This window comes from Notamacropus eugenii, chromosome 6 (assembly GCF_028372415.1).
Source record: "Notamacropus eugenii isolate mMacEug1 chromosome 6, mMacEug1.pri_v2, whole genome shotgun sequence".
Taxonomy (NCBI): domain Eukaryota; kingdom Metazoa; phylum Chordata; class Mammalia; order Diprotodontia; family Macropodidae; genus Notamacropus; species Notamacropus eugenii.
Window position 1 is genome coordinate 151,456,145 of NC_092877.1, and position 13,154 is coordinate 151,469,298.

General features: G+C 40.8%; 1 protein-coding gene across 10 annotated transcripts in view; it reads left to right on the top strand.

Moving 5' to 3' along the window:
* The window catches only part of TRIM2 (tripartite motif containing 2), a 236,384-nt gene that overhangs the window by 145,899 nt on the left and 77,331 nt on the right, over nucleotides 1-13,154 (top strand). The window contains exon 1 of one of the 10 annotated variants that reach the window (XM_072621286.1): nucleotides 8,303-8,546. The exons of 8 other annotated variants lie outside the window; for them this stretch is intronic. The gene's annotated coding sequence lies outside the window, so the exon portion shown is untranslated. Of the gene's footprint in view, nucleotides 1-8,302; nucleotides 8,547-13,154 lie in introns of those variants that run through there. One more of the 10 variants, XM_072621281.1, reaches the window with a different exon arrangement.

The following is a 13,154-nucleotide window of genomic DNA, read 5'->3' on the forward strand; positions in this document are numbered from 1 at the left end:
CATAAGACAAAACAAAACATAACACAAAAGAAAATGGTCTGCTTCATTCTGTGTTCCAGTTCTTTCTCTGGATGTGGAAGGCATTTTGCCTCAAAAGTCCATTGGGAATTTTTTAGGTCCTTGCATTGCTATGAAGGGCTAAGTCTACCAGAAAAATTCCTCGCACACTGTGGTTGTTGCTGTGTACAAAGTTCTCCTGGTTCTGCTCCTTTCACTCAGCATTGGTTCATATAAGTCTTTGCAAGCCTCTCTGAAGTCTTTCTATTCACATTTCTTATAGCACAATAGTATTCCATTACATTCATATAGCACAATTTGTTCAGTCATTCTCCAATTGACGGGCATCCCCTTGATTTCCAGTTTTTGACCACCCCAAAGAGAGCTGCTATAAATATTTTTGTGCATGTGGGACCCTTTCCCATTTTTAGGATCTCTTTGGGATACAGTCCTAGAAGCGATATTGCTGAGTCAAAGCATGTACACATTTTTGTAGTCCTTTAGGCATAGTTCCAAATTGTTCTCCAGAATGGGTGGATCAGCTCATAGCTCCACCAACAGTGGATTAGTGTTCCAACTCTCCCACATCTTCTCCAACAGTTATCATCTTCCTATTTTGTCATGTCACCCACTCTGATAGGTGTGATGTGGTACCTTAGAGTTATTTTGATTTGCATCTCTCTAATGAATAGTGATTTAGAGCATTTTTTCATTTGACTATAGTTAGCTTTAATTTCTTCCTCTGAAAACTTCCTGTTCATATCCTTTGACTATTTCTCAATTGGGGAATGACTTGTATTCTTGTAAATTTGACTCAGTTTTCTATATATTTTAGAGACTTAGATCTTCCTCATTCCAAGTCCATTTCTCTATTCACTATGCCACCTTGCCACTGTAGGGACAATGGCATAATAGATTCAGAGGATGGGCTTGCACACTAGCTTACATGCCAGGAAAATGATCTTTTGTGCCATCCCCTTTGATTGCACATTGAATGTGCCACAGGAAGGGCTTATGCCTGCTGTTAGACTCTTCCAAGCTATCTCCATTCCCAGTACAAGATGGTGCCTGTGGAACCCAGTCTACCAGTTTTCTTCTGTTTTCCCTTTCTTCCCTGTCTCTTGAATACCAACTTCTTTAGGTAGACCCTAGTTTCCTACCATGATTTGCTGACAATTATTGATCCCATTTCAAGGTAATTAATTATTTTATATGATATTTACTGTAAGCCAGTGGGAGGAGGAAATACTCATAAGCCTTTAGGCATTTGTAAGCCACAGAATCACATAATGTAGTTTTAAGGGACTACCGAGGCTGTCTAGTCCAGCCTATACCTAAACAAGAATCCCCATTCTTAGATAACATACAATTTGCTTAAAGACCTCCGTGGAGAGAGAATCCACTACCTCCTAAGAGCTGTCCTGATCTATATTTTGCCACTGGACGCAGATGGCTCCAGAGAAGAGAGTGAGGCTGGCGACTCTGCACACCTCCTTCACTTAAACCCAATTCCCTTGCAAGTCATGGCATCACCTCCCTGATGTCATGGTCTTCTTCGAGAAGAAAGGACAAGCAACAACGAGTCCCCATTCCATTTCGGGATAGCTCTAATTATTGGGAAGCTTTTCCTTATCTCAAACCTAAATCTATCTCTTAATAGCTTTTATTTGTTGCTTCTAATTCTGCTTTTAGGGGCCAAGCAAAATAAGTCTAATTGCCTCAAATTTGCTATTTAGTCATTTTTCAGTTATGTCTGACTGAGGACTTTCTTAGCAAAGATGGTGGAACAGTTTGCTATTTCCTTCTCTAGCTCATTTTAGAGATGAGGAAACTGAGGCAAAGAAGGTTAAGTGACTTGCCCAGGGTCACACAACTAGTAGGCATCTGAGGCCAGTTTTGAACTCAGGAAGAGGAATCTTCCTGAGTCTCTATCCACTGCACTACCTCGTTTTCCAATACTTAAAAATGATTACTATCTCCTTCTTAAGTCTTCTCTTTTCCAGGTTATACATTCACAGGTGCTGCATTGACACTCACGTGGTATGCTCATGAAGCCTTTCACCATCTTGTTCCTCTTCCTAAGGACACTGGTCAGCTTGTCAATATCCTTCCTAAAACCTAACACTCAGAACTGAAACAATACTGTCAATATGGTGATCTGGCCATATTAAATACCTCCCTAAATCTGAGATACTATTCCTCTCTTAATGCAGCCTAAGATTAAGGCCAGGTGTATAGGGTGTTCAGGGAGGACTAGCCCCTTTTAGGGGGAGGGCTTGCCAAACCCTTTTCAGGGCTGGTCACCCAACTCTCACCTGTGACTCCAATCACAGTGCCCATAATCCAGTAAAATTGCCTTGGCACATGGGCTAAATTAGGTTAAAGGTAACCAATGAGTCTCAAACCCTTGGGTGAGTTAGGGGGATGTCTACCCACAAACATGTGAAGATTTTCCCTGGTGTAAGGGGCAGATGAGAATAATTTGTTCCTGTGGCCATGAAGACGGCTAAAGTAGGTGCTACAGAGTGCTTAGAGCTCAGTCAGACACTGAAGATGGCAAGGTCACCCACTGCATCCTGGGCCATCGCCAGTCATCCTGACTCTTGTCTCGCCACTGGACTTTGAGATGACTCTGGAATAGAGAGTGAGGCTTATGGCTTTGTACAATTCTGCCTGACTTAAATCTAATTCCTGAACATCATGGTCCTCTTCTAAAACAAAGGACAAACAACAAAGATTGAGGCCAATTAGCCTCGTTGAGATGGTTAAAATCAGGATTTGTGGCAGCAATATTAGATCTGGAATCAGGAGATTGGTATATTCCCACCTCTGACTCTTACTAGCTATGTGACCGGAGGAAGTAATTTACTTCCTTAGCCTTAGTTTCCTCCTGTGTAAAAATGGGTATAATAGTACCTAGAGCACTTCACAGGGCTGTGGTGAGACTCAAATGAAGTGTAATGTTCCAACAATCTTAGCGCCTTCTCTGTATATGAAGTATTTTGTAAATTTTTTAAAATGCTTTATTTATGTTGTTGACCTGAAAACTTGGTTAAAGAAAAGGCAGCAGGCTAAATGCATACATTTTATGATTTAATTAATTAATTAATCAATTCCCTATTAAAGACAACGGTAACATAATGCATTATGGAGCCAGAAATGTTCTGGCTACCCAGTGCAGAAATCTTCTGGCTTATATACATTTTGCCGTGAGAAAGGAACTCTCCTAGTTGAACAAATCATAAATTCAGTAAGACAGGACAATTAACAAAGCAATGTCAGTCAAGTCTTGAGATTCCAAGCTGGGTAAACATATGTCCCAGGTGGTAAGGAAATCCCACCACTAGTAAGTGGCAGGCTTCCTGCCCTAAACAGATAACTGACATAGGAAAGGGTAAACAAAGTTCAATAGAAATTACGACCTAAGATGTCTGTGTTTTCTTTACCATTAACATGCCATAACATAGTATATGTCTGCAAATATTAAGATATGGAAAACGTCCCATTATTCAAGATAGTGTCTTAGGTTAAAGGTCACTTAAGGAATGTTAAGTCAGCCTTGGCTGGCTTTTGTTGACATAGGAAGAGGCATTCTCTGAGTTTTCTTCAGAGAGAACAAAGAGATTATTCCAAAATTTTATATTAAACATTATCAATGTCAACAATGACTATCATTATTATTATTATTTGGAGGCAATGAAGGGTTAAACAACTTGCCAGGTCACCCAGGTCACATTTGAACGCAGGTCCTCCTAACTCCAGGGCTAGTGCTTTATCCACTGCACCAGCTAGCTGCCCCCATTAGCATTATTTTTACTGACTGTTGAGGAGTATCCTGTTTTTCTTCACCGGGGGGAGAAAAGCAGAGATAAAATGCTCCTTCCTTCATCTAGTAGGCTTGTGATTTAGGGCTGTAAGGAGTAATAGATAAAAGTGTGTAGCAGATAATGGAATGCTGGCCCTGGAAGAGGCTTGAGAGGTGGGCTCGTCTGAGCCTCTCATTTGGAGAAGGATCGCAGCTACTAAATAACATTTCAAGCTCCCCACATGTGCAAAAGTTACAGGGAAGCCACTTATCTAGTGAAGGCTCTTCTAGCTCTGAGAAATAACCAGGTTATATATACAACAGGGGGTTCATCTGTATCCATTAGCGATTTGGGGCGATTCCCGAGCCATTTGTTTTTAATTCTTTTGCTGATCTTTCTACAACTGTTTTACTTGTAAATTGCCTTCCGCTGTATCTTTGTGGAAGATACATTGTATTCATAGACATACATATGGATAAAGATGACACGTCCCCACTAGGGGAGCACTTTCTGCCTTACTTGCCATTCTCATCATTCCTCTCCTGGCTCTGTTTCTGATATTCTGGCCTTTACCAAGACCTCAGCTGCCCCTCACCCTGGACCTTCCCTCAGTGCTTGGGGCCTCCTCACCCTGGAGGATCTCTCTGCTCCTTGAGCCTTATCTCCCTACAAGTACTATTCCCATTCCAGCCCCCACCTCCCATTGGCCAGTTCTTCCTAGATGCCCCCATTTTGGGGCTGACCAGCCTTTATTCTATTTCTGGCTCTGATTCTGACTTTCCGTGGACTTCAACACTGTGTATACTCTCATGTTGGTACCTTCTTTCTCCACTCTCTTCCTTTTCTTCTCCCTTTTGTGGATTCCTTTCCAGTATTAGTATCTAAGTTCCTTGGGAAGGGAAGGAATATCTTTTTGCTCATATAGTATTTGTATCCCAAGTGCTTGGCACAGTGCCTGCCACAGAATAAGTACCTGTTGCCTTGCCCTAAGAACTGTCAAAATAATTCCAGTCTCCTAAATTTCTTCCCCTAGCCTGCTCTGTGCCTGAAATTTCCATCATTAATCCTTTGGATTAAGGTATTATTTCTCCAGAAAGCACCAGGAAATAATCAAATATGCTACTTATGGGAGTTAACAGCTCAACTTTTAAAAACACATTATCACATTATTTTTAACAGTAAAACCCTGCAATAGAGAGCCTAGTAAAATTTTGATTGAGGTATTTCGGGGCAATTATTGTATTGCAACTGAAAGAGAGTTATATTTACGTTTGGAGTCTGGTGAAACCTGGGTTGGAACCCAGCCTTCTTTGCTTAATAATTATATGACCTTAGGTGAGTCAATTTTCTGAGCTTCAGTTTCCCTATCTGTAAACTAAGAATCATAAACCAACACCATAAATATCAAATGGGATAATGTGTACAATAGTATTTTGTATTTTATTATTTAATTTTAAATTTATATTATATTAATTTACTAAATTTATTATATATTACATTGAATATATTTATTTTTATTATGTACTAAATGTAAAATGTATACATTATTAAACATACTTGTATTCACAATATATTATATAATATATATTTATTAATATATTAATTTATATTATGTTATTTTACATTAAAACATTGTATAAATGTCAGCAATTATTTTTGAAATCTTAGAGATTAAAGAACACTAGAATTGGACCCAGAAAACCTAGGTTAGAGCCCCAGCTGTGGTATTTGTTACCTGTGTGACTTTGTGCAAGTCTCATGACTTTTCTGGGCCTTACTTTCCTCCTTTGTAAAATGGAAGAGAGGAAGTTAGACAGGATGATCTCTAAGATTTCTTCTAGAACTCCATCCCATGATCCCTCTTCTTTATTTTCCAGAGAATGTCAGTCCTGACCTTATAGAGCTCCGTAGATAGTCAGGGACAATGTATAAGTCTTGGAAATTGAGGAATGGGGTGCCAGCCTGCAATGAGAAGATAGAGAAGGAAGCTTTGTGACCTTTACGATTTTGCCAAGGGCCAGCTGGCTGTTCATGGCTTTGTTATGTTGGATCTATGTGTAAATTCATGGGTAGGGATACTTCCTATACCAATGAAAATCATCAGCCCTCCTTTTTTCCTCATCTTATGTGATTCTTTTATCCATTTTCCCATAAGTCCTTTGCAGAGTTTCTATCCAGGGTGCTGGAGACCATTTGATTTTTTGAGAATACCAGTGTACTACTCAGGTGCTGTTTACCATTCTCACTACATCACCATCCTACCTCCTTTCTAGCTTGTATATGGTTTCCAGTTTTGCCTTTTTACTTCATTTCTGATATTACTGAAGTCTTTTACTCACTTAATCTGAGTTAGATTAAGTTAGATTAAGTGGCCTAGTTTAACCTATACCTAAATGAGTCCCTTCTGTGCTTGAAGACCGCCAGTGAAATGAAATCCACTATCTTCAGTGATGACCATTTCACCTTTATGGTTCAGTGGATTGAGCCCTGGGCTTGGAGTCAGGAAGACCTGAGTTCAAATCAGACACTTACTAGTTTAACTAACCATTGCCAGATCTTTCAACTGGTAATGCAATGGTATGAAGTTGAGGCCCTTCAACATTGCGGTTACCCTTATCTGGATAGTCTGCAATCTTGTGAATGTCTTTCTTAAAATGTGACTCCCCAGATGATTACAATACTCCAGATGTGGCCTGACCAGGGCAGAATACCACAAGGCTATCATCTTCCTAATCCAGGACACTATACTTTTCTTAAAGCAGCCTAAGATTGCATTAGCTTTTAAAAAAATTTTAATTGCTCTATAATTCTTCATTGGAATTTCAAATTACCACTGGAATATGTGGTAGAGTAGAGAGAGCACTCAGCCTGGAATCAGGAAAATCTGAGTTCAAATCTGATCTTAAATAATTCCTAGCTATGTGACCCTGGACAAGTCACTTAGCCTCTGCCTGCCTGTTTACTCAGCTGTAAAGTGGAGGAAAGAATAGTGCCTATCTCAGAGCTGTTGTGAGGATTGAATGTGGTAATATTTATAAATATAATATTTATATTATATACAATATAATACAAAATACCATTATGCCAGTGCAACGTCTGGCACATAGTAGATGCTTAATAAATGCTTCCCCTGCCTCCCTCCCTCCTCACTGGTAAGAAGAATTGGTTCTTCTAGCTCTGACCTACCTTTCCAGTCTTATTTCAAATGATTCTCTCCCCCTACACCACCCACCTCAGGTATCATGTTCTAACCAAATGGACTATTTTCAAATGTATTCTTTCATGGCCTCTTCTCAAGGCGTCCTGCATGTCTGGACTTTACCTCCCCACCTCCCTCAAATTTTATGAAGTTCTCCCCTTCCTTCCTTCAAGGTCCAAATCCAGTTTGGCCTTCTTAATGACACCCTCTCTCTTGCCCGTAACTAAAATAGTCCACTTCCTCCTCCACTTTGCTTGGGTCTTCTCTCTACTCACCTCACTTGTATCAAAGATATTGGTTAACAGGGCTTCTCCCCTGCCCCCTTCACATCCGTTAAATTTCTTCGAGTACAAAAATAATGTTACTACCACTGTGACATTATCATTCGCCAATGTCTAGCTCAGTGCCTTCATTGTACATAGTAAGTACTTCATAAATACTTGTTGTAATATCCATGTCTTTTGGGGTGCGGGGAGGCATGAGGGAAGCCGATCTCTGATTTCATCAATATAAGCAACTCCCAGAGTAGACAATACTTCCACAAATGTAGATTGGTATCTCATTGTAACTCTGAGTCTTAAAGGGCCACTTGGGGACACTTTACAGATCACTGGTTGTTGACTCCAGAAACTCTGCCCACCATATCAGGGTGGCTTTCTTCATTTTTTTTTTATACTTTTCTCTAGGTCCTTAAATGTTTAAACTCAGAATGACTGGAAAAGTTTGCTGGAAAACCTTATAAGGGATAGTTGCCAGTCATTATGTGGTAATCTGTGCCAGCTGGTTTATTATATAAAAGGCAGAGGCACTAAGGAAGATGGTGGGCAGGAAGAACAGGGATGATGGGGGGGGGGGAAGAGGAGAGGACAGATGGGATTTTTACATAACAGAAACATCTGTCACCTCTTTGTCCTCCCCACATACTCCCAGAGTACCTCGAGGGGGAGAGGGATACCTAGAAATGCTGAGAAGCTGCTGTTTGCTGCCGAGCCATCTCCTGGTAGCTCCGCTCCTGAGTCAGGGGGGATTATCTTGTGTGTTATCATGTATCTGAGGCTTTCTGTGAAGGGTGATTGGAAGTCACCCACCAGCTTGATTCTTCTCTTTCTCCCCCAGAGGCCTGTTTTCATATTAGACATGCATACAGGAAAGAGCCCACAAAGAAGGAAAACAGAGCCTTAACCCTGAGCTGGGTAGTAGCATCCCATTCAGACCAGGGTGTCTCCACTGAGCATTAACTGGGCAGATTCCTCCAGTGAGTTGCTGAGCTCTCCTCCCTCTGGAGGCGAGGCCTGTCACCATGGTAACTGCTAACTGCTGGGAGAGTCACTACAATGGTGTGCATACAGATCTGGCTGTGACCCTGGGCGGGGTTGGTGGGAGGCCAATTGAAGGATGAGGAAAATGAAGACAAAAAGAAATCCTCTGAGATCAGCCCTGTGCTTCCTGGGAATCATTTCAAAAACCAGAAGGACAATGGCCAAGACCTTTAAGGTCCCTTCAGCTCTAAAACCTGCAAACTACAAGGGAAAAAGGTCACTTTGGTTCGTATTGATCTTTACTCACATTATACTCCAGGCCAGTCCTACTGGCCTTTCTTCTGCTGATTCACAGTCTACCCATTCTTCAAGGCCTCGCTGGTCATCTCTTCCCCATGCCTCTCTGATTTTTCCATCTTCAATGGATTTCCATATTCAGCACTTAAAGTGCATTTCCTCTCTCTTCCTCCGCTCCCTTCCTTCTCCCTCGGTCCATCTCTGTTCCCTTGTCTCCCTCGTCTGTCTATCCTTCCCATGCGCAACAAACTACATCAAGCATTTAATTAGATTCTATCCATGTTATTTGCTATTGCTTCATGACATAACAGAGCTAGAAGGAACATTAAGGGTCTTCTAATTCAACCCCCTCATCTTACAGATAGAAAAGTCCCACATGTAATCTGAAATTCCTCCTGAGACCCTGAGAGGGGAAATGATTAGGCCAGGTCACACAAGTAGTGGGTCAAAGCTAGGTATTACTTACACAATTCTCGATTTGCCAAATCTAACCTACCTCATATCTTTAAAGAGTTCCGGGAAAAAGACACATTAGATAAAATGACATTATAAAGGGTAGTTATCTCCTTTGTTAGAATAATTTAAGTGGAAAATTAGTTCAGGCATATTATAGAAAGGTTTCACAGTGTTATGGTTGTGTTTGCTTATTACATACAGATTATAGGATCATGAGTTTAGACCAGAATAGATATTAGAGATGTTCTAGTGTACCTCTTGCTTTTTCATACACAGAGCGACTTGCCCAAAGCCAGTCAGGTAGTGAATTGGTAGTGAACAGCCTGCAAGTAGAAGCAGCACTGAAATCTAGGGATTCTCACTCCAGATTCAGCCCCAAATAATGGTGGGATGTGATATTTGCTAAGAGATTATAAGCTCTTTGTAGGAGAGTCATATCTTATACCCTTTACATATAAGATATAAAACCCAGAATGATACCTTGACCATTGTCATATTCACCAAATAATTCTTGCTTTTTTAAAAAAAAGTAAACTTTAGGGAGCAGAGGGGAAATAATGTGGAATTGATATGGTATGGAGTTTAATGAAATAAATGGCTGTTTGCCCAAAATCTGCTTCCTCTTCGCCTCACTTCTCCACTTCAAGGCTTCCGGGGACACACATCTGTCCAGGGCAGATCTGGGAGGTCTGCCATAGTCAAGACCAGTCACTAGAGAAAACAAACAATTTACCATAGGCCACAGAGCTCAGAATTCCTGCTTCCCAGGCTGCAGTCATTTCTACCACACTGATTAATTAAATCAGTGCACAGTTGAGTTGAGCAGACATTTTAGCATTTCCTGATGATTAATTCTCAGAACTATAGACATGATCTGGCAACCTACTTCTGAGGAAAACAAAATGCCTTTAATTACCTGTGTAGCAGAGAGAACAAACCTTGGAAGTTGGGAAGTCATCATCCTGCTATACTCTGGATAGGTCAAACTTTTACTTGGTGTAGTCAATGGAATTATCCAGGTCTAGAGCTACATATGAAGCTAGTATCATCCTTCCACAGGCCTAGAAGTTTTGTTTGGACTTGGGCCTTGCCCCAATCACAAAAAAAAAAAAAAATGGCCTCAAACTTAGGGGAGAAAGTTCCCAGCAGAGCTCCTGCTAACAGGAGATCCTCGTGGGGCCTAAGTCATACTATTCCATACTGAAAGTGAGGAAAATGCATTCAGGAAAAGGATTTTTTTTTTTTGCCAAAACTAGAATCAGAAAGAAGATTTTTTTTTTTTCTCAAAAATACTTTTTGAATTGCTGCAACTATTTCATTATGGTATTTCTACGTTCTTTAGGCAGGGGCAAGCTTGGATTTTTTTTTATCCTTCTATTTAAGCCGAGATCATTCATGTTCTCTTTTGCTTCTTCCCCTGCCTCCATTAGCTGCTACTTTTTTCTTTGTGAGTTTGATAACTAAACACCTGCTTTAGTTGAATGGATGGAAACTCAGGATGTAAAAGGAAGAACTTGGGAAGAGACTAAGAAGTGGTCAGTAGAGAATGAGCTTCGCTGACATCCTCCTAAAAAGACTGCCCCACCCTGGGATCAGAACATAAAATCAGAATATCTAGGGACATTGGCAGCCTACCTCTCTATATAGGGACATTCCCTTTGGCAAATTCATTCTCAGATCATAAAATGACAACAGAGTGATCTGAGCTGAGGCCTTTTTTCCCCTCTCATTTCAGTTAGATATTGAGCCAGCTTAAAGAAATGGATTCTTTCCATATAGATATATTGCTTTCTAACAGCAAGGAAAAATATCTGTCTTTTTCTATTTAGAGGTTATTGTCATTCAGTTGTGTCCAACTTTTCATGACCCCATTTGGGGGTTTTTTGGCAAAGATACTGGAGTGGTTTGTCATTTCCTCTTCCAGCTCACTTTACAGATGAGGAAACTGAGACAAACAGGATTAAGTGACTTGCTCAGGGTCACACAACTAGGAAATATCTGAGGCTGGATTTGAACTCATGAAGATGAGTCTTCCCTCTGCCAAGCCACGTGCTCTAACCACGGAGCCACCTACCTTCTTGATATAGAAAGGTTTAGGATCTAGATATAGGCATACATTCAAAAATAATTTTACGGTGAATCATTGTTCAAATAACTTTGCTTCTCAATAAAAGATGATGATTTTTGAACTTCAATTCATCAAGAATCCAAGCAGAGGCTGGATGAGCACCTGGCAGGTTAGTTACATCAGGTGTTCTCTTTAGTCTGGGTTGGTCAAGATGGCTGTTGACAACCCTTTCAACTCTCCAATTCTGAGATTCCATAATTCTGTGGGTGTTTCCTCCCCCATACAGATTGTAACTGTACACTTTAGCAGGAGGATTTCTAGAGCTGCGGTGGCCCCAAATATCCAATAGTTGGTATGGAGCCTTTCCAAAGTTAACCGGGCTGAGCCCAGGCATATGCATCCAAAGCCTGGTGTAACAGTGGTACAATATGCCTGTGTCACTGAGCCTGGGAAATGTGCTTAATCTAACTCAGCCTGTTTCCTCTCCTATAAAATGGGTTTAACAGTAGGAGCTAACTACCTAGAGTTATAGTCAAGCGTAATCATGCATGTGTAAAGCAATTCGTAGAGCTTAAAGTGCTGTAGCAATATGAGCTATCGTTATTATAATAAATGGCCCAGGGTCATCCACTGAAGGAGGACTTCAGTAGAAGGTGATTTTCAATGCCACGTACAAAAATTGTGACATGTAATGACCAATTTCATGTGGAAAAAAAAATCTGAGCACATCAAACTTTACTCCATGTGTGACATGCATATCGTTGTTGTGCTTGACTCTTTGTGACCCCATCTGGGGCTTCCTGGGAAAGTTACGGGAGTGGTTTGCCATTTCTGTCTCTAGCTCATTATCCAGATGAGGGGTAAGTGACTTACCCAGGGTCACACAGCTAGTAAGTGCCCGAAGCCAGATTTGATCTCAGAAATCTTTCTAGCTTCAGGCTCAGCATTCTAGTGTCCACTGGCTGCCCCCTGCATATTATTGCTTATGATCAGTTATAATAAAATAGCAATTAAAGCTGTATTGTGCTCAGGATTCTTTCTTTTCTATGAGATGGGAAAAGTAGCATAGTTGGGCAAGGCATGGATTATAATATTGAACTGGGAACCTTCTTGCCCTGTCAGCTACTTCCAGTTGCCCATTTCCTAATTTTGAAATGGTTCTTTACCACCTCCTCTCCCAGACCATTCGATGAGACTGCATAAAAAAAAGCTTTCTAGAGTTCTCAGAGAGAAGGAAAACTAAATCACTGGATGTACTGGGTACAACAAATAGACTTCTAACCTTTGTAAAGTTGTTTCCTTCAGTTTCCCATTTCATCATCATGTCCCTTGCATTGTTCCATCCAGGAATGGCCCTATTACTTACTCTCCATTCCCTGCCCTTATAATAGGGAGGCAGCATGATAGAAGGCTAAGGACAAGCACAGGGCCCTCCAGCTGCATCTTAGCCTGCAACACTCTGTAAGGCAACAGGAATCAGGTTAAAAAGTAATCTGGAAGTATTTATCAAAATAAGTGAAATATAATAGAACAGAGATAATATTAATATGTGGTTTTCTAAGTTAATATGCAGGAGCAGCTAGGTGGTGCAGTGGATAGAGCACTGAACCTGGAGTCAGGAAGACCTGAGATCAAATCCATGAGTTCAAATCCAGCCTCAGACACTTAGCTGTGTGACCCTGAGCAAGTCACTTAACCCTGTTTGCCTCACTTTCTTCATCTGTAAAATGAACTAGAGAAGGAAATAGCAAACCACTCCAGTGTCTGTGCCAAGAAAACCTCATATGGGGTTACAAAGAGTCAGATGTTACTGAATAACAAAAACAACAAAGTCCATTAATGGCCCAAAATTTCTATTTGAGCTTGGTACCTTTAATATGGAACAGGACTTGAGTTCAAATCCTGCCCTAAATACTTAGTAGCTCTGTGACCTGAAAAAGTCACTTAACAGCTCTGTGCTTCAGTTTCTTCAGCCATAAAATGAGGGGGTTGACCCTTCGAGCTCTGTATGTGGGATCTCTAATGGTTTCTGGACATGTTTCCACTCTAGAGTGCTCCTTTATCTATTCCAT